Genomic DNA, 21,598 nt, shown 5'->3' with positions numbered 1-21,598 from the left:
TTATCACAAGTGCATGGAATTAATTAATTCCTATCACCAATGCAAACTCAAACTTCTTTTTTGAATTCATTTCAATTAAACTATAATTGGAATCTATCTCAAGTTTATCTAAATCTGATTTCTCAATTATTTCAATTAATCCTAAATTGTGCTTTTTCTTGATCTCTCTTGTGATTCTCTATAAATTTAGCCTTCACCTCTCATTCAAAACACCCTGGAGATTTGTTATTATACCTTTTTTGCTCTAGAGTTTGTGCTTGCTTTATGAGATTATTGCATCTTAGTTTAGCTTTTTCACATATTTAGTTTACTCCATATTGCTTGAATCTTTCATCCATCTTGCATCCATTTAGCTTAATATCATTCTCATATAGATTAAATCCTTCGTCTTGGTGTAGTCTAGTCACTGGTATTGCTTATACAAATCTGAGAGCAATCTTATACTCACATATTTTAAAAGGCAATTAGTCGATTTGTTATGGTTTTATTATTCATGCTTATATCTATCTAACCATACAAGTAATGACTTAATTGAAGTGTTGAGTCTTGCAGCTTATAGACTTATTTCAGTTTTTCACACACACAAGAATCAATGGGCTTCACAGACCTCAACTCAACCAAAGTATCACCAATAAGCTTAACCTTTTCCTGATCCGTTTTTCGTCCACTCCTTAAAGGTTTGTCTAAAGAACCCTTTTTGAGGGTCTTCTACTACACGCCTAAAATAGGCGGTACTTTGTTACTCTTTACAGAATCTGAGGGCACTATAGAGGAAGGAGGAGTAGACGCCATGACCGCTGCACCTCCAGGGACCTGTGACCCACTAAGATCTCTGTTGTCCTGAACATGGGAAGGCAAATCCATAACTATTTGAACATCCTGATGATTCTCCAAAGATAGGGCCTGAACCTCTTTCTTGGAATCCCCATCCAACACCTCATACTGAAATTGTGCACCCAAGGACATTTCAACTGGAACTCCTTCCTCTTGGACCAAATCATCTAGAACATCAAACCTATTTAGGGTAACATCATTTTGCCTATCCAACCAGGTTCTCTTCTTTCCTTTGCCTTTATTCTGAGGTTTGACAGGAATGAAGCCATCTTTATTAGCAAGACCATCAGGCATAGGGGATTTCCCCTTATCTTCCCCCAGAACAGAGTGAGGAGGATCGAAAACGACCAATTTAGAAGATTTATTTTTGGGACATCTCCACTGTAAATGATACCATATTCATGAAAAATTTTGCATCTAAATGGCAAGGTCTCATAGTCCAGTTGTTGGATCCAAGAAGATGTCCCCAAACAAATTTCCATAAAGTCTAGCAAAGGATTATTTAAATCAACTTCTACACATATACAAGCGTAGGAAATTACCTTTCGATCTTGAATTTGTGAAGCCGAACCCACAGGTTTACCAAGAAGCAGTGAGATTGAGTGAAGAATATCTTCTCTCCATAATTCCAACGGAAGCCTCAACAATCGGATCGACACGGGCACATGAGACGGAAGCTCCTCACTAGAATTAAAGCCAATATGCCAAGGTTTGATAAAGAGTCCCACCTAGTTGAAAAAATAAGGGCCAACCTCAAAAGCCTTGTTCCTGTTTGCCAGGTTGGAAAAAATAACTAGAAAATAGTTATTGGCTACCATAAGTAGCTCCATGTCTCCTTCAAGATTTGAGAGACGACATGCCCAAGACTCTAAAATAGGTATAGAAAGGCGAAGACCGATAAATTTGCATATGAGAGCATGATTACACCAATATTCAACATCCTCCAAAATTCGCTCAGGTTGAATAACCAGAACTGGACGATCTTGGGATCTCTCCAAACAACCATTCACCTTTTTCATGAGAAAAGACTCTTTCGAAGAAGAGACACCTGCCCCTGATTGGGAATTACTAATGTGTTCCTTTCCACATGCATGCATCAAATGAGACAAATCCACCATATCTAGATCTCTAGAGATCATCTGAGAAGAGGATAATCCTCTATTCTCCATGGACCCAAAGAAAATACCAAAAAAAGAAAAAGAAGAGGGACGGAAAACCCAACCCCAAAACCCCACACACCCCCAACGACAACCCAGAGAAGAAGAAACATAAAAGGGTTGCAAAAAAAACCTTGCGGCTACCCAGAAAACCTGACCATGGGCAAGCAAATACCGACCCCTAGTAAGCAAGCCCCCCCCCGAAATGAAGCAAGCAGAGCGCAGGAGACAGGCTAGGGCACATCAGCCCTAGCACGACACCCACGCAAACACAAAGCCATCCCAAAATCAAGGGTTTTACTTCATCATTAGGTGAAACCCTAATTTTCACCACATTACATAAGGCATATAGAGATCTATCCCTGATGCAATAGGTTTATAATTCCTTATATTAATCTCACCTATTAATCATTTTTCTTCTCCATTTTAATACCTATGATTTTATCAGGCTCCAAAGATGTGGGAAGAGCTGCCAGCTAAGGTGGATGAATTGTTTGTTTCCAAATCTCAATAGTAGAATATCTCTAAAGATGGGGAAGAGCTCATCATCAAGCTTCATGCCCTCTTTAGAAATAGGTAACACAATATATTGATATTCTATAAATATTAGTTAATGTTAATTGCTCGATAAGATTGTCTAGATGGGTTTAGAGTGATAAAATGAAATATTAGTTCTTGGCACGATTTGCTTGATTATAAAGTTTTTTCTATCTTTATTTTAATTCGAGTATGTGAGAAAGGCAGTTTGATGGTCTCTAATAATAGGGAGGTTGTCAGGTAAAACAAGCAATGAAATAAACAATTGTTGGAATGCCTACATCAACATAAAATTGCTTAGCCATGGAATCAATCCTAAATCTCACCACTCTATTCATTCAATGGATAAAGAAATGAGCAACAACAATTCTCACTTCCTCAACCATGAAATTTAGATGGTAGAATTCTTCCAATATGAGGGCTTTTGGATGATTGAGAATTTTGACACTTATAATGCAGAGAATAAATAGCATTTTCTTGTTTCTCCTAATGGATCTCTCATAGTCTTCAATCTTGGTTTCAATCCAAATGTGGAATAGTATTCACTCCTAGTTTGAGTCCAAATTGATGATGAGAAAATCAAGAGAAAATCCCATAAGGTAGTTTCAATGATAGAGGCTATACTGCTTTTATTTTTTCAGTTTTAAATCCTAAACTAGAGTTATTTTGCTATGGGTTTGATGAATGAATTTTTGCATTGCAAGGCTTGAATTGTGATTGTGGATCATGTGAGACAAAACAACATCACTATATTTATGTGAGAAATATTGTTTTGTTGTGTGGAGTTGGTGTGCTTACACACTCATAATATTTAGAGTTTTCTTAGTGATGAGAATGCTAACACTATATTCTCATGTAGGGCTTTTATAACATGATCTTTAATGCCCACTTATGTAGCATTGGCTGAATTCTCATTTAGTGGGATAAGAATACTAACTGCCAATGATGAGAAAACTAACAACTTATTATGATTTAAGTTTCAGTTTTTGATCCAAACTACATGAGAGTTTATTAGCATTATTTTTTCAATTTCGTACTTTATCTTTTTCAAATTTTTGGGTTACATATGCGAGAGGAAAATAATAAGTGACATGTAAAATCATAATATTATGCTTTGCCACATTCTTGATCACATTGATTGAACTTACTTTCAATTATAACATACTATTAAATCTAGTTGCATTTGTATTGAGCAATTGATCTTAGCATTGTAATGGTGAAATTTAACATTTTTTGTTTTGTTTTGATAGGAATATATTACTGTAATAGTATATCAATAAGTGATATGTTTATGTTAAGTTTGATTTACAATCTTATATTTGATTATTTTTGTTTTGATCTGCATTGCATTTTCTAGAGAGACATTTTAAAGTAGACAAAATGTGTTTTAGTTGCATGTTTTCTTATCTATTTTTGAATGGAAGATGAGTTGAGGAGCTTGTGTCAATTTCAACCTTAGTAAATTATAGACCACTAGCGCACTCCATTCCCACTCTCAACCATTACATTTTGCATGGCATCTTTAAAAGGAAAACTATTAATAATACCATGTACTAATGGTAGGGTAGTGGAGGATTGGTATTGGTGTTGTCACTACCCCACTATTGACTTATAAATACTGTCTCCATGCTAAAAAAATATCACATGAAAACATTCTTCGCAAAATTTGCCACAAATTTGTAGGTTTAAAATCATATTAGATTTAGTGATTTCTTCCTATGGATCTCCCCACAAATTTATGATTATGTGTATAAATAATTCAAGGGTGGCTCTTCTATGAATTTGGTGTTGGACTACTAGCAGTTGGGACGTGTGGAGTGCATAGTTCAATTCAAAATTTGCATAGGAAGGGAGCATTCCAAATACCTTCACTCTTGCTAAGGCGTGAGACCATGATATGCTATTTATAGTCAATATTCATGTCCATTGATATCTTGCTATTATTTATGAAGATTGGGTATGTTATATATATACCTAGAATCTTGAAATGCTGGGATAAACATCTTACTTTTGGTACATTGTTTATTTCTTAATACGGAGTGGGTTTGTGTGTGATGACTCACATTTAAACTACAAGAAAAAGAATATCTCTCAACTTATTTTATATATATTATTAAATATATATAAACTAATACTAATCTCCCTTTTAACACCTAAACATTTTAGCCACTCAAACTGATGTATTAATGGAGGAGGAGGCAGTGGCGGGATTAGAGGCGGAGGCGCGTGATGTGACCGCTGTCATTTTATAGCCAAAGTAGTTAATGGCCCACCGAAACAAACCCTCAACTTCAAGGGAGTGAGCGATTTGACGGAAGGATAAATTTTTTCCCTGCCGCCGCTTTGTTTTAATCCCTTTCCCAAAGTTTGTATGGACGGCTTTTAATGTGTGTCTGCCCGCCTCTGTCAAAAAGATAAAATTTTGAGGTCTTCTTGATATAAATCAAATGGAGTCTGACAGAGTCTACCATTGAAACACGTTTTGGGCGGCTCATATGGAGTTACTATATGTAGAAGCAGATATGATATGTGAAAGGGCAGGCATTAAACACCTATCTGTAGACATTGAGTGTTAAACAAAGAGGGTCTGGTGGGTATGGTATGCAGTAGATTGGCAACAAGGAAGAGGAGAGGAATCCATTATCAAAACAGAAGCCGAAATGAAAGCTCATACCAGGCAGTATGAAAAGCAAGGTATATCCCCATCCCCATGTGATGATATCAAGGAGCAGAGGCAGAGGCAGAGGCAGGGGCAGATCACTACTTACTCTCTCTCCATATGCGTATAAATGTCATGCTTGCCTGACGCGCCTCAACTGTTGTCTCCAATTCTATTATTAATCTTGATCACTAATTTTTCTTAATATTTTCTTTCTGCTTTATACTTACTTTCCATGTGCTTTTTACGAACCTACTCTTTTGAAACCAATTACCAATACTGCCTTTGTTCAATTATTTTTGTCTTTTTTACATACAAAATGTGATGTGTGGATTCCGCTGAAGTAAACTTCATCACTTGGCAGTTTTAGCTTGGGGTTTCCATTTCCATGAATAGTGTTACAATAAAATGTTGGAAGCTAGCAAAACCTGTATGTTGTATATGATAAATTTTCAAGTGGAACCCATAAATACCTTGAAGTGATTTAAAATATTTGATGAATAAAACTTGAGGTTTGAGTGGTTTAGTGGTGGATTGAATGCAGTGGTGACCCAACAATGTTTGAGGTGCTAGAGAGTACAAGTATAATTTTGGGATGGGTGAGTAAAACATATATATGCTGGTTTCTAGAGCTAGAGTTAGCAAAGGGAATCGGATCAGCGGCAGAGGCTCAACACAAAGTCCTTAAGCCTGCCCTGTCTTGCTCAAAGCCTACAGATGTTGTCTCTTTTGCACCCTGTGTGACTGTCCCCCAAGATAATTTCATCTTTGCATTCTTATTGTCAAAAATAGGTTGTAAAAAAGCTTGATCTCAACAAAAGCTCCTCACAAGATATTCAACCTCCTACAAGTTTGGTGAAATCTTTACCTCTTGTTCCTTTTTAATTCTATCAATTTCTTTATAATAGCTTACTTTAAATTCTTGTTACTCTCACTCACGATTTTTGGGGGAATTTGCAGGGTTAATCATGATCGTTGAGACAGACATTTCCATTGCTTGAAACTAAAACATTTGCACATAGCTTTGGCGTCCGGCTCAACTAGTTGTAGATTTTAACCCCAAGTTCTTTTCCCACTTTTATTTCAACTTGTCATTTCTATCATTACTTTTCTAGTAGCAGTTTGTTTCCATTATATTACATAGTGATATCATTCCTCTTAGTGAGTTATTGGATAATTATTTTGATGGTTCTAGTAATGCATTTTGATATCTTGAATCATTTTTTAGTACTTGGATGAGAATACCTTATTGGTAGGTGAATTTAGACTAATTGAGTGATGGATTGTTGTCATAGTTTCATTCATCTTTTTTGTTTTATCATTCTTTTATGGATTGACACATGCTTTCATTGTATATTTTTGTCCTTTAGTATGCTTGCAGATAGTTTGGACTTGTCTACACCTTCCCAGGCTCTATCTTTTAATCTCTTCACATCCTTTTCACTTGATATTCATATGACTAATATTATTTACACTACTATGAGACCTAGGTTTGTAGTTCAAGGTCACCCTTATTCTTCTCCCCGATGTATATAAACCCACGTTTATATAAGGATTCTAGTTCACGAAATTATCATGTCGCCAATCATACTCATTAGTAGATGACTAGCAGACATGTTATATATAAACCCATGTTTCATGAGGTCCCTACTTCACAAAGGCAACAAAGGATGGCTAGAGGTTAGAAAGCTATAGCTAAATAACTAGTTTTTCTACCTAATAATCTCAATATTCCTCTTACACCTACATTGGCAATCAAAGAACATAATGAATAATGTATTAATGATCAACTTCAAAATACATCAACTATGATATCTTATTGGGGGTTATTGCATATATCAGCTCTATATAAGAATATGGTACATAAAGATTTAGGAAAGATCTAATTGAAATAATAATACTCCAGCATCAATACTTGTTTCTTACTTGTTTCTATGACAAAATCTATAACATAAAAACAAGTATGCTCTCTCATTTGATAGAAGGAATATTTTACTTGACTTAGTTTATTAATGAATAGTCGCCTTTATGTATTATGGTGAAATATTAGGATATAAAAGTAATACATTTTTTTGTTGAAAATGGATCTAGTTTGAACTTATACACCTCATGGTTGGTAAGGTTGTGCCAAGGCTTTGGGTCCTTCCCATGTAAGTCCTAGGTTCAACTCTCGCCGGTTTGGTTGACTTGGTAGCCAGGTTGTTTGAGCCCACTCAATCATCCATTGAGGCATTCTCACCTTAGCTTGCCCCCTCTATACTTCAAAATTCGGTTGGGTCATTGGACTGAGTTGCTAGGTTATCTCATGATATTAAAAAAAAAAAAATTGTTTGAAAAATATAAATGTGGATACAAAGTTTGCCAAAAACCAAATGTTCCTATTAAGAGATTTTTGATAACATTGCTAGATAGTTGGGTGCTATCACTTATTATTAATTCTCTTTTCCATGTTATACATTGAATATAATATATCATATTTTTTGGGGTTATCTAGAGATACATGATATGAGAGTTGTATTGTTGATGATTCATAGGATCATGATTGGTATAGCAATGAAAAAAATGACAAAAATGTAGATAATCATTTATTTAATCATTAGGAGATAGTTGATATGCCTAAAATTATTATTACATAAAATCAAACCTATGAAAGAGATATTGACATGAGAAACAAAGATCTAGATCTTGAAGGATTCCCCATAGAATGACAATGTTTTACTTAGTGCTGATTGAGGTACATTAAATTCCTTGCCGATGAGACCATAAATTGTCTCATATTTAACCCATCAAAATCATACATTTCTTCTTAGTGTATTGTTGTAAAAGTGGATTTGAGTAATAATTGGAAGTTCTTTAGGTTGTTTAAGGTAGAATATAAAGTAGATATTTGGTTTATTTTTAGTAAATAAATATGATCCAAATTGTTTCTAATATGTCTCCATGAGTGTGAAATATTTTAAAATGTAGCTGAATGAGTTATTGAATAACTCGTGACAAGAGGAAGCTTCAAAAACACTTGCAACAAAGAGTTCTAGACGTTAACTCTAAAAAACTCCAAACATTGTAGAAGACTTTGAAGACACTAAGAGAAGATAGAGAAGACTCTCAACACACCCCAACATTCATGCAAAATCAGGGAGCATCAGTCATTCCTAAATCAATGGGCAAAGTATCCATTTCATGTAAGTTGCAGTTGCACACTACACTACGTTATCTTTCTCCAACAAAGATAACTCAAGTTACTAAAGCACTCCAATGCAATTGCATGATTGTAGCATCTTCTTCATGATGATCAACAATGATTTGGTCAATTGAACTGAAGAATAATTCCTTCATTCACGTTGAGAACTTGAGGCTTCCTAAGAAATCAAGTGCCCATAAATTGTGAAAAATACAGTTTTCAATAAAATAGTGATATCTCCCTTGTTTCTTAACAAAATTCAAAACTTCAAAATGTTTTGGAAACTAGACTTCAAGGGCTAAAACCGCTTTTGAGCATTTTCAAAATATTTGCAATAGGGAAGGAATAGTTCATGACAAAAAATGACTAAAGTCATATTGGCGAGATGGAGGACAACAATTTCAGTTTTCTCAAAGTTTTATAAATTTCCCCACAAAAATATGATTTTGGATCCAAATTTTTAGTGGATTGGTTAGGTAGATATAGAATATCGATTCTATATAGAATATTGATTCTATAAATCCATTGTAATCATTTGAGCAAAGGGAGGGGGGGAGGGGAGAGTAGAAAGTCTTGTTTTAGATTGAGGAAATAGGATAGATCTAGTTTCATTTTTAGTAATCTATTTTCGAGATTTTCCTTGAGTAAATTCAATTTCAATCAAGTTTTTCATTTCCAACGAGTGAAATTAGTTTAGTCTTTCAAATTCCTACAAGTGTGAGATAGATTAACATTTTCTTTCATGCAAGTGTGCTCTTTTAAATTCTTGCAAGTGCGTTGTAGAATAGACTGTCAAACCAGTTTTCTTCATTCTCTTTTGCATACAACCATGGATACCGCCCTGAATTGATAAGTTAATTGATGAGGATGACAATGACCACATTACTTGCCTTGTGGTGTTGGAGACTACAAATTTGATCGAAAAACTTATATTTGTAGAATAAAAAATCATGTACTTCATGGGCAACCATTTTAGAGCCCATCTAGTTGCACTTAGTCAATTTGTCAACCTCAAAAAACTAGTTTTCAAGATGTCAAACATACATTATGTTCCCCAATTCTTCTTAACTTGGATTTTTTTTAACTCTAAATTTGTGTACCCATATGGATGCTAATGTAAACCCTACATTAGGAACTCATTTTGGAGTTAATGTTCATAACCCTAAAAACCATTCTCCCAACTTTAAAAACCAGTTGTGAAGATATTAAGAGGTCATAACCCTACCCAATTCTTGTTCTTGACCAACTTTTGAACTCTCTAAAATTTGTACCCATTTGGATGCTAATGCAATTGTGGTAGTGACTTGGTCGCCATTGCAATTGTGGAGATACGTTTCTGATAGAAACTATTTCCAAATGATTAAAAGTCAATTTGTTTTTATTTTTTTTTATTTTGAAATGACAATTATTTGTGCTAGCTTTGTAAATAAGTTATTTCAAACCTTATTCATATTGGAAAATAAGGCTAAGACACTCATTTTAGAATTATATTTTACAAATCTCCCAACCTTATGAGTTAATTGGCAAGATTTCAAGATGCCCAATTCCTATTTTTGATCAACTTTTGAACTCTCTAAAATTTGTACCCATCTAGATGCTAATGCAATTGTGGTAGTGACTTGGTTGCCATTGTAATTTTCAATATATTTGTGTGTGATGAACTATTTTTAAATGATCAAAAGTCAATTCTTGTGACATTTTTTAATGTTTTTAAATGACTATCATTTGTGCTAGCTTTTTCAATAAGTTAAACCTTATTTATCTTGGGATTTTAAAAATGTTTGGTCCTAACTTCTTAGAAATCTTTTTTTAATTTTAAATTTTTAGCTATTGTTTATATGAACTTTTGGAAAGCCTTTTTTTCATGAGTGCAACCTTTGCAAACTTCTTCCCTAGCTTTTTACAATTTTTTTACAATAACCATAACCACTCATCCATATTCTGGTAGCCTCATACACCATTTCTAATACCCTCTTAGTATTTTGGTACCTCCATAACTTTTATTTCTCCAATCCATAAAGCACTTATCATACACTAGTAGAAAGCTTGTAAAATTTCCCTTAGGCATTTATTTATTAACACCTTTTGCAGCTAGGGAAACACATACATAATGTTTTTCATAGGTAGCATGATGGGTTAGAATAAACCAAGCAAAGGTTTGATTGAGATAATCTCCCAAGTAGTCACAATTTTTTCTTGTTTACTATATAAATTTGAGGCCCAAAATCTCTTCATAGGTACATTAGATCCAAAACCTATAGGCACACAGACAACCAACACAAGAACGCACACTAATTATAGAAGTTTCAAATCATGGATCATAAAGTATGCTACTACTCTAGTATAGTTGTTATCATGACTATATAAACTCTACCATGTTAGATGGTCTCCAACATGAAATTGAGATTTATTCTTTGAATGTATGATTTTATTGATTTTAAAAAAATTACTTATTTGTACCAAGTTGGTACATTGTAATTTCTTTATGTAGTTTGAGAATGCTCTATCATATTTTGAGCTAGTCTAGAATCCAAAGTTTCCTCTTATGCTTTTGTAAATCCATTCTTTTATCTTTGCACTATGTTTGCTATACACATTTTATTTCTCAAAGGAAAGTAAACTTTGTTAGTTTAAATAGTACACAGTTAAAGCGGAGGTTAGTTTAAATTTAAAGATTTAAAATTTACCTTATATTTCAGTGAGCCGCAATAATCCCTACCTCACTTTCTTTTTCATAAAATAATATAAAACTAAAAATCACAAGTTTCCTTTTTTCCAAAAACAAAAACAAACACAAAACTCCTTTGATCTTAAAAAAAAATTATTTTCTTACAAGCACTTCTCTTATCATCATTAATCCATTAAAGCATGAATGAAAGGTTATAGTTGATGCATTTGATCACTCAATGTTGCCTAGAAACATTCTCATGCAAGAACATATAGAAGTTGTGGTAATTGTTGGTGTCTTCTTCCATAAACTACTATTTTCATTGGCATGATTGTTGGAATTTTATGTATTCACCATCACAGTGTTTTAAGGGGGTAAAATTCCTCCTATGGACAGCTAACAAAGGCTTTCCATGCCAAAATAAAATGGTTATCCTTGTTACACCACATGTTAAGTGTTTGTCATCTATTTGACCTTGAATGGACATTATAATACTATGGAAGAGATCTTGGCATAAGTAAAGTTGTTGACAAAAGTAATTTTCAATTTGTTGAATCTTGCCATCTAGTAGCATGACATCATTTTTTCCTTCAAATGTAGGACTATCTAAATTGAATTAAACTCTAAAGGTATGGTGATGCTATGAATGTTGTATGTGGTTTTACTATGCTAGTCTAATCAATTTATGAAGTCATCAAACTATTTGAAGAGTTCTTGGTGCTACATTTCCAAGTTAGTGTCAAATATTTATTGAATAACTACAAAGAACTTTAATGTGCATTTGTTGGCCATTCTTCTTCGAGGCTCATCTTTTCACAAATTTAGGTATGCTAAGTCCAAGTTTTCTTAGCTATTATATATGTGTGCACTAGGATGAAAGAAGAGCTTTAGCCTTATTACTAATTGTTAGACAGTTCAAATAACCGGAAGACAACTAAGACGAGGGGTGAATCAGTTGTCACCAGATTACCAGAACCTTAAGCAATTAAAATTTTAATACTGGAACACATAAGATCAATACCGGAATACATAAACCAATTACCGAAATAACAGATATACCAATTAAGCACAAGCAACAATTAGAGAATAGATACCATCCACATGACACCAAGATTTGTATGTGGAAAACTTGGTAAAGGGAAAAACCACCGTGGGAAGCCTACCCACAATCAGATAATACTTTTGCAGTATGTGATTACAAATTGAGGGGCTTGCACTTGTAGAAAGGCCAACAACCTAGAGCATACTACTCTTTACAAAAGGAGTCTCACTGACTACATAAAAATCCAGACTACAATCCGGAAAGAAGAATGAACTGCAATGATAACATCTCCTATGCCTGAGTATAGTTCCGGTTAAGCTCAATATCAGAGGACTTAATCCTCTTACATAAACCCAACTCGATCACCAATGATCGACCAAATCCTCTGCATGAATGATTATTACATTATTTGCTCGCATACATCCTTATATTATCCCTTACATGATCTACAATGAGATCTTACATCATATATATACAAACTCTCGACCATAAACAATAAGGTCGGCCACTAGACAATAAAACAATTACATAATTACAAAACATGTCGGCTTGAGACCAAACAAATAATATCTAACCCATAAGACATCCTAGAAACACGTCGAGAAGACCAAACAACATGTTACATTAAGCTGGTCCAAAACCTAGATAGTACTGTACACAATTTATGTCCACACACACTAAAGAAATGATCTCAATCAGCCAAGTCTCGAACACGATCACCATCAACGTCTTGAATCTTTACTAGAAGCCAGACCAACACCACTTATGCATAGCATCAAAATATCTTCAACAAAACTCTATTGATGAAACCCTCACCGGATCAACAAACCAGACTTACCAGCATATAAGATAGCATCCGATCACCAAATCAAAACCAACTGATTGAACATGTATATGAGTAGCATGAATAGCAGATCTAAGCCAATTCCATAAGCCAAAGCATACCAGAGTATACCGGATCATCATGATCTAATCCAACTGTAGCGTCCTAAAATTGCGACACTTGCAATTTCGACCGCATTTGGGTTTTCACGATGGCGACGCAACACTAAACCTGAATGGAGACCCCGAAACTTGCTCACGACACCAAAAACTGCATTTTTCCAGCACCCTGCCTGATCCCTCCTTGCACCCTACTGTCCCGGGAGGTGGGACCAGAGCACCCAGTGCCCTGGTCCTTTAGGACCATGGCGCCCAGCGCCCTGGTCCCTGGCCCTATTTTGGGCCCGGTCTCCTATGGGACTTCGGGCCTTTTTGTTTGCAATTTGGAAAATAACATTTCCTGGTCGGCCTAAGGTCGGGAAAATCAGTCTTTTAACCCTAATTGGCAAGTATAAAAACTACATTTCCTCTCCCATTTGAAGAGGAAGGACATATGTGTACAAGACGTGGAAACAACATTCAAACATTCAAGCATTCAAGCATTCCTTCAAGCAATTGATCATTCTAAGTCTCCATTCAAGGCTAAGTGTTGCATTCAAGACAAGGATTCAACCATTGAAGAGGAGATCACATGCTACAACATACAACATACAACAAACAACAACATCTATACCTTCGCATATAAGGATACAAACATCCTTACAACAAGGTACTAGTACTTGTTTTACATTACAGTCATTTACATTTACAGCATTTCTCATTTCTTGGTTAATTCCAAAACCGGGGTTTGACCTAAGGGCAAACCCCTAATCCCTAACCCCCCAATCGTCTTCACTTTTCTGTGTGTAGGTTGCAGGTACGCGGCTGAAATTGAAGATCTGGAATCCTTGTGCAGAGACGAACAGATCCCCCTTCGTTTCGCGAATTTTTCGGAGGACCGTGTGCACGCCGGGCGCCATCGTCCCATCAACTTTTGCTCAAATTTGCAAGACAACGCCGTCTCGACATTTTACTGCTAATTCCAGGTCCGCAGCTTCATATCATATTCCTATCTCTGTTTATAAGCGAATATTTCCTACTTTACATGCATTCCTAGTTCAATCTTTCTATCTACATTCTTTACAAAAGAGGGTATCCTTGCTATCACAACCCTTGAAACTCATATAGAATCCAATCTTGCATTGCGTGGGATTGGATCTTGTGGGTTTCAAACCCTCTTTTGAATGTAAAGTCCCTCCTAAGTGAAAACCATCAACCCTAGTGACTCTCCCTTCTCTCTCCTCGGAGTTGGGGAGGGGAGAACGACTAGGGTTCGATTTTTCCGCTTTACATTTTGGTGAACCCGACGTGAAGATCCTTTCTGATTATTCATAGTTAGATCTGAAAATTGGATTCCTTGATTACATTTCCATGTTTGATCTTTTGCAAAATGTTAGAGGTTAATTGCATAAAAACCCTAAATTTTCTTTTTAGTAATTAAACTTGTGAAATGTTTAATTGTTAATGCTTGTTTCAGATCTGCCCTTCTATTACAAATTATCAATTCATATTTGTGCTTTAATTTTGAAAATTAAGTGGTTAAGTGTCAAAACCCTAATTTTTGAAACCCTCTTGATTCAACCTTTGTCCGACAATTTCACTGATCAAAACATCTCCAAATCAGCTGTAACTTTGGATTCCGCAATAAAATCATAATATCTTTCATCCTTGAAAATTTGGAAAAAAGTTGCGAGGACTGTGTGCACTCCGAGCGCCATCGTCCCCGACATTTTTTCCGAAATTTCGGGAGCTAGATCTTACTGTATTTTTCTGCTAAAATCCAGAATTTTGGCTGATTTTATTAATTTTAACACCTTCAAAATTACGGTCAAAGTTGGTCTAGCGATTGCTTGGATTGAGGCTTCTAATCATTCAAAAATTGTTGAAATCGAAATCTGTATCAAAATTGTGTTTCTTACTGTCCTAAATCTGAAAAGTGTGTTAGCACTCATTCGAAATTTCAGTGATTTATTCAAATTTTTGCAATTTGTGACTTTTGAAATTAAGTGCTTAATTACAACAACTTTGATTTCCGCTTTCAAAATTGAATTTTGCGTGAAATTGAGTCAACTTTCAAATTTCAAAACTTGCATTGCTTTTGGTATTCCCTCTAAAATCATAAAATTCAAAATTTCAGTTTCCCTCTCTTTTTCAAAATTCAAATTTTGCATTTTTCGACAATCTTGGTAGGGTTCAATTTTGAGATTGCATCTTTAATTTGGCCTGTCTATAAATCGTAAAATCACTCAATTTTTTCAGGTTAGCTGTAAAATCATCATAACTTTCATCCCTGCAAATTTCGAAAAAAGTTGCGAGGACCGTGTGCACCCCGAGCACCACGGTCCCGGACATTTTTTTCGAAATTTCGGGAGATTGTCCTGATTGTATTTAACAGCTTAAATCTAGAAGATTGGTTGGTTTTACTGAAATTTGCTACCTCTAAAATTCAAAATCTTCTCTCTTTCTTTAGTGCATGAGTTTTACAACAATAAACCCTGCTTACACTATTCCCGTTAGACGAAGCCTTAGAATTAAGTCCTTCCAAGGTTTAATTACTGAGGAGATGGAACCTAATTTGAATGGCCTTTTTAACGAGGACATGGGTAATTCCTCTAATCCTCTTAATGATGAAGAAACTCTCCATGAGGTTTCTGTAGAACAACTTTCAAAATTGGATAATCAATTTGACGATTTTCGACAGTGGATGTCTCAAGAATACCCTGATAGTCAAGCTCTTCCTTTAATTGAGGGTCTAAAACGTATGCTTCAAAGTGATAAGAATGGAATTGATATTTTGCGTGGTATTGCACACATTGTGGATTCGAATGTGATGCCTATGAAGAGTTGTGCCGAAACTTTGGGTTATACACAACCTCCTACTCAAGACAATCATTCTATTCCTTTGACGACTCCTATTGCTAGTATACCTACTTTTACATCAAATATAATGACTACTTCAATACAAGACATTCCTCCTATGATCACTAGTCATGGGGGCAATCCTTCTTCTTCAATTAACCCTCTTCCTTCAATCAATCCAACTTCTTCATTCATTCCTTCAATGAGTGTTCCTATTATATCTCCACAAATGAACATGATGCAAGGGGGCAATTCGTTTTCCATTCCTCCTTGTAGTGTTCCTCCTTTCCAATCATCTCCTATGACTAACTATCATAGTGTCCCACCACCTTACTCTCTACTTTCTTTCAATAACATAACAACTCCATCGCAATCTAACATGTCTAATATAAACTCTTCGACTGAAGCGACCATTAATAATCTTGCACAAACTGTCTCTTCTTTACAACAACAAATTGCCTCTATGAATCAATCTAAGTTTAGTGTGCCCACATTTGATGTTGCGAGCCCACTTTCTCTTGACATTGTTCGAGCTATCCCCCCTAAACATGTTGAAATTCCGCATTTGGAGCTTTATAATGGTAAGGGTGATCCTCTAACACATGTTAAGACCTTTCAAACAATATGTACTGATTTTGCTTATGACCAAAGGTTGCTTGCAAAACTGTTTACTAGAACATTAAGAGACAAAGCCCTACAATGGTATTGCTCGTTGCCTTCCTATTCTATTACTTCTTTCGAACAACTCGCAAATGCTTTCATTCAACAATTTCAAAACAATATAAGTCCTAAAGTTACTTTGATTGATTTAATGCATTGTAAACAAGGTGTTAAAGAAAAAGTGACTGATTTCATTGGTAGATATAAGCATTTGTATGCTCAAATTTCCTTTCCAGTGCCTGACAATGATATTCAAAGAATCGTTATTTCTAATTTACAAAAAGACATTAGAGAAAAACTCCTGTTTTCTGAGTTTACTTCTTTCCAACAGTTGTGCGCAACTCTTCACAATTATCAACTGACTGTGAGTCAAATGGAACAATCACATCCTATGGCTCCGAGTGATAAGGGTGATAGTAGTCAACAACCATTTGGGAAGTTTAAACCGAACAGAGAGTCCATTAAATTCAATGAAAACATCATCAACAACAATGTGAATGCAGCATCAGGTGTGTCTCCTATTTCTAAGTTTTTCAAGAAAGAAAGAAAGTTTACTCCTTTGAATGAATCATCGCATAGTATTATGAATAAGTTATTGGAACAAAATGTGCTTACTCTTCCTCCTATAAGGCAAATTGATCCTGCAAAGATTACTTCACCTTATTTTGATAACAAATCTTTTTGTCAATTTCATCGTCAACCTGGGCATGATACTGAAAAATGTTTTGCTTTAAAGGGTAAAATTCAAGATTTGATTGATAATAATACTATCTCTGTTTCTGGAGTGAATGATAAAGGCAATACATCTGTAGCTCCTCCTAACCAAAATCTTAAGATTTTCACTGATCCATTGCCTTCTCATACCTCTAATGCGATTGATACTACTAATTCCTCTGTCTCACCTGATGATCTCGTGTCTATGACTCCGAATGTGATTAACTTTGTGGAGCAGCAGAAAATCCCTAAAGAACCTTCCATCACCTTTGATTCTAGTGAAACTATCAGGGCACCTGATGGTCCTTTATATATAGTTGCAAAAGTCAAGAACACACCTTGTCGTGGAGTGCTTATTGATCCTTCTTGCATGGTTAATATCATTACTGAAGAATTTCTTTTTACTTTGCAATTGAATCAAGTGATCTATGATGAAACAAATGTGGTTGTGAAATTATTTGATGCATTTTCTTCTCCTGCAATTGGTTCTATTACATTACCTATTGAGGTCCATAACAATTCCCTTGATGTGGAATTTGCTATTATTCCATCATCCGAACAATTTCGTGTGAAGCTAGGCTATCCTTGGCTATCTTCCATGAAAGCTATTGCTTCTCCTATCCACAAGTGTTTGAAATTTCCCCATAATGGTGAAGTTGTTACTGTCAATCATAGTCTCTTTAAACCAGCTGAAAGAACTTCTAGTGTTCCTATTGATTACTTTTGGCCTAAACAATTCCAATCTCTTCCTCCGCGAAGTGATCACCTTTTCAAATCTTATCAAAAGTGGAAAAAAGATATGATCCTATCTCTAAGTGAACCTAGAACACCCAAACTTGACATTCCCATCATTCTTGAGAAGGAAGTTCTTCCTTTGAAAGATAAAACTAATGTCTTTCCTCAAGAAGATTCCCAACCCATCCCTATGGATGTGACTATGCCTATATCTAATAAACCTTCTAAAGGAAGACCTATACCTCCTCATCATAATGGACTTGGTCTCCTTCCTAAACCGAATATTCCTCCCTTATATGGAGCAGTTCTTCCTCCTTCCTCTTATGGAGAGAAGAGACCTTCCTCTTCTCCTATTTTTCAACCTAAGAGACCACAACCTAAACACCCAAGTGAAAAGGATGAGAACATTCCTCCTCCTCAATCTTCTCAACTTCCTACTAAGACTAGATGAAATCATTCTGCACGTGAACGCCGACGAAAGCGTCATCTTAGAGCTCAGGCAGCTGCCTCTCAAACTTTGCAATCCCCAAAAACACCTTCAGCCAGTATTATTCCATTTTCTCCTCAGCCGAAAATTGAGCCAAAATCTCCTAAACATAAGATGCATGATGGTCTTGATCCTGTGTGAGTTAAAGATCCTATTTTTATAAATCTTGATGATGCCAATGTTATTCATGATGAAAATGTTACTCCTGTTCATTCTGATAGTGAATATGAACTTGTTGATATTGACAACCATTTATCTAATGAATTTTCTAAAGCACTTATCCTAGCTCCTAGACAAGAACACCGTGGCTTGGGATATGAACATAGCCCTTGTTTGGATCTTGTGATAGCTCCATCTGCTATGTTGGATGTTCCTCCTCTAGCGTGTTCCCTACCTTCCCAAAACATTGATCAGCAAGATCGGGGGGTAGATGACGTGCTAGACTAGTTTCATTAGGATAGCAGATTCTCTCCCCCTCTCTTTTGTTACTTCTTCTATGTGTTATTCTCATTCTTCTATTTGTTGTCCTTAGTGTTGTCTACTTGAGGACGATGCAAAGCATTGAGATCTCTTTTGGTCTCTCTCATGTTGACTCAAAAGACACATGTGTTCCCTTCTTCTAGGTGACCTTCCTTGATTGGGGAATGAAGAACAATTATGCATACATACATATGATATACATGAATTATCATACAACATACTGACCCCGAGGAAAGCGAAGTCACCTTGTGCTTTGTGTTTTGTGTCTATTATCCTTGGGCTTATCTCACACTTGGGGGCTAAATCCTTGTGATAACATGCTCCTTTCCCTTCTCATTCTTATATGTATCACTACCTTAAAGCAATCACCCCCGGTGAGGCGTGTGCGATCCCTTTAACGTAGGGGGGCATACATCCCATTCATATCTTTTCAAGATACTTGAAAATTTCTTGACAAATTTAGCTTTGCCTTGAAAATTTTTGATATCTTTCTTGCATGACTCATAGTGAGGGAACCTTACTACTGACAGTCATGGATCTCCCTCGTGATCTTCCCTTTTACTTTGTCAATCGAAGTCGTAAGATCCTTAGTCCGCTGGGGGCTTGGTGTATCTTGCCTCCTTGACGTGGTAAAAGTTTTTCAATGTTGTTTCCTTGTACTTTACCGGAAGTATTGGCGTACGCTTATACTCCCGCTAAAGTGGGGGCTAAATGTAGCGTCCTAAAATTGCGACACTTGCAATTTCGACCGCATTTGGGTCTTCACGATGGCGACACAACACTAAACCTGAATGGAGACCCCGAAACTTGCTCACGACACCAAAAACTGCATTTTTCCAGCACCCTGCCTGATCCCTCCTTGCACCCTGCTGTCTCGGGAGGTGGGACCAGAGCGCCCAGCGCCCTGGTCCCCCAGGACCAGGGCGCCCAGCACCCTGGTCCCTGGCCCTATTTTGGGCCCGGTCTCCTATGGGACTTCGGGCCTTTTTGTTTGCAATTTGGAAAATAACATTTCCTGGTCGGCCTAAGGTCGGGAAAATCAGTCTTTTAACCCTAATTGGCAAGTATAAAAACTACATTTCCTCTCCCATTTGAAGAGGAAGGACATATGTGTACAAGACGTGGAAACAACATTCAAGCATTCAAGCATTCAAGCATTCCTTCAAGCAATTGATCATTCTAAGTCTCCATTCAAGGCTAAGTGTTGCATTCAAGACAAGGATTCAACCATTGAAGAGGAGATCACATGCTACAACATACAACATACAACAAACAACAACATCTATACCTTCGCATATAAGGATACAAACATCCTTACAAGAAGGTACTAGTACTTGTTTTACATTACAGTCATTTACATTTACAACATTTCTCATTTCTTGGTTAATTCCAAAACCGGGGTTTGACCTAAGGGCAAACCCCTAATCCCTAACCCCCCAATCGTCTTCGCTTTTCTGTGTGTAGGTTGCAGGTACGCGGCTGAAATTGAAGATCTGGAATCCTTGTGCAGAGACGAACAGATCCCCCTTCGTTTCGCGGATTTTTCGGAGGACCGTGTGCACGCCGGGAGCCATCGTCCCGTCAACTTTTGCTCAAATTTGCAGGACAGCGCCGTCTCTACATTTTACTGCTAATTCCAGGTCCGCAGCTTCATATCATATTCCTATCTCTGTTTATAAGCGAATATTTCCTACTTTACATGCGTTCCTAGTTCAATCTTTCTATCTACATTCTTTACAAAAGAGGGTATCCTTGCTATCACAACCCTTGAAACTCATATAGAATCCAATCTTGCATTGCGTGGGATTGGATCTTGTGGGTTTCAACCCCTCTTTTGAATGTAAAGTCCCTCCTAAGTGAAAACCATCAACCCTAGTGACTCTCCCTTCTCTCTCCTCGGAGTTGGGGAGGGGAGAACGACTAGGGTTCGATTTTTCCGCTTTACACCAACTAGAAACCAAACATCCTACCGGGACCAAAAGGATATCAGTAAAATAGCCAAAACAACTAGTGTTGACATCAATGACAAAACATCAATGCAACACATACTCAATTCCTCCAAATGGCCAACAATCTCCCCCTTTGACATTGATGGCAACACTAGATGTGAAAACATCAAAGTGCTAAGAAATGTCAAACAAATCTTCCACACAAGAATATAGCAATGAAGTTCTGATCCATACTCTCCCTGTAGATGATATCTTAGTTAAGTTCTACAAATTTCTCCTCCTAATGTATATATCTCCTTAAGTTTTTCACACAAATATCTCTCCCCCTTTGACATCAATGCCAGAGATCTGACAAAAATATCGAAGCAAAATCATAAACCACTAAATTACAAAACTAACTACTCCCCTTGAGTAGTAGCATCACCACATCAATCCAGAGTGAATAGTATCTCTGATAATGCATACCGGATTGATGCCAAATAACATTAATTAGTTTCTTGCCGGAGGGGCAGAAACCCCTAATCTGTCTCTGAGGTACTCAAATGATTCTTTAGGCAAAGGTTTAGTGAAGATGTCTGCAATCTGCTCTTTAGTGTTCACATAAACTAATCCAACTTCATTTTCTTCCACCTTCTCTTTCACAAAGTTATACTTGATAGATATGTGCTTTGTCTTAGAGTGAAATACCAGATTCTTTGATATGTGTATAGCAGCA

General features: G+C 36.2%; 1 protein-coding gene across 1 annotated transcript in view; it reads left to right on the top strand.

Moving 5' to 3' along the window:
- Positions 1-4,906: 4,906 nt before the first annotated feature.
- LOC131044230 (L-tryptophan--pyruvate aminotransferase 1) overlaps positions 4,907-21,598 on the top strand; it is a 28,435-nt gene continuing 11,743 nt past the window's right edge. The window contains exons 1-3 of the mRNA XM_059207353.1: positions 4,907-5,222; positions 5,980-6,037; positions 6,148-6,250. The gene's annotated coding sequence lies outside the window, so the exon portion shown is untranslated. The remainder of the gene's footprint in view (positions 5,223-5,979; positions 6,038-6,147; positions 6,251-21,598) is intronic.

Source organism: Cryptomeria japonica, chromosome 6 (genome assembly GCF_030272615.1).
Source record: "Cryptomeria japonica chromosome 6, Sugi_1.0, whole genome shotgun sequence".
NCBI classification, from domain to species: Eukaryota; Viridiplantae; Streptophyta; class Pinopsida; order Cupressales; family Cupressaceae; genus Cryptomeria; species Cryptomeria japonica.
Note: the sequence above shows the minus strand (reverse complement) of the source record. Positions and strands in the feature narration are given on the sequence as shown.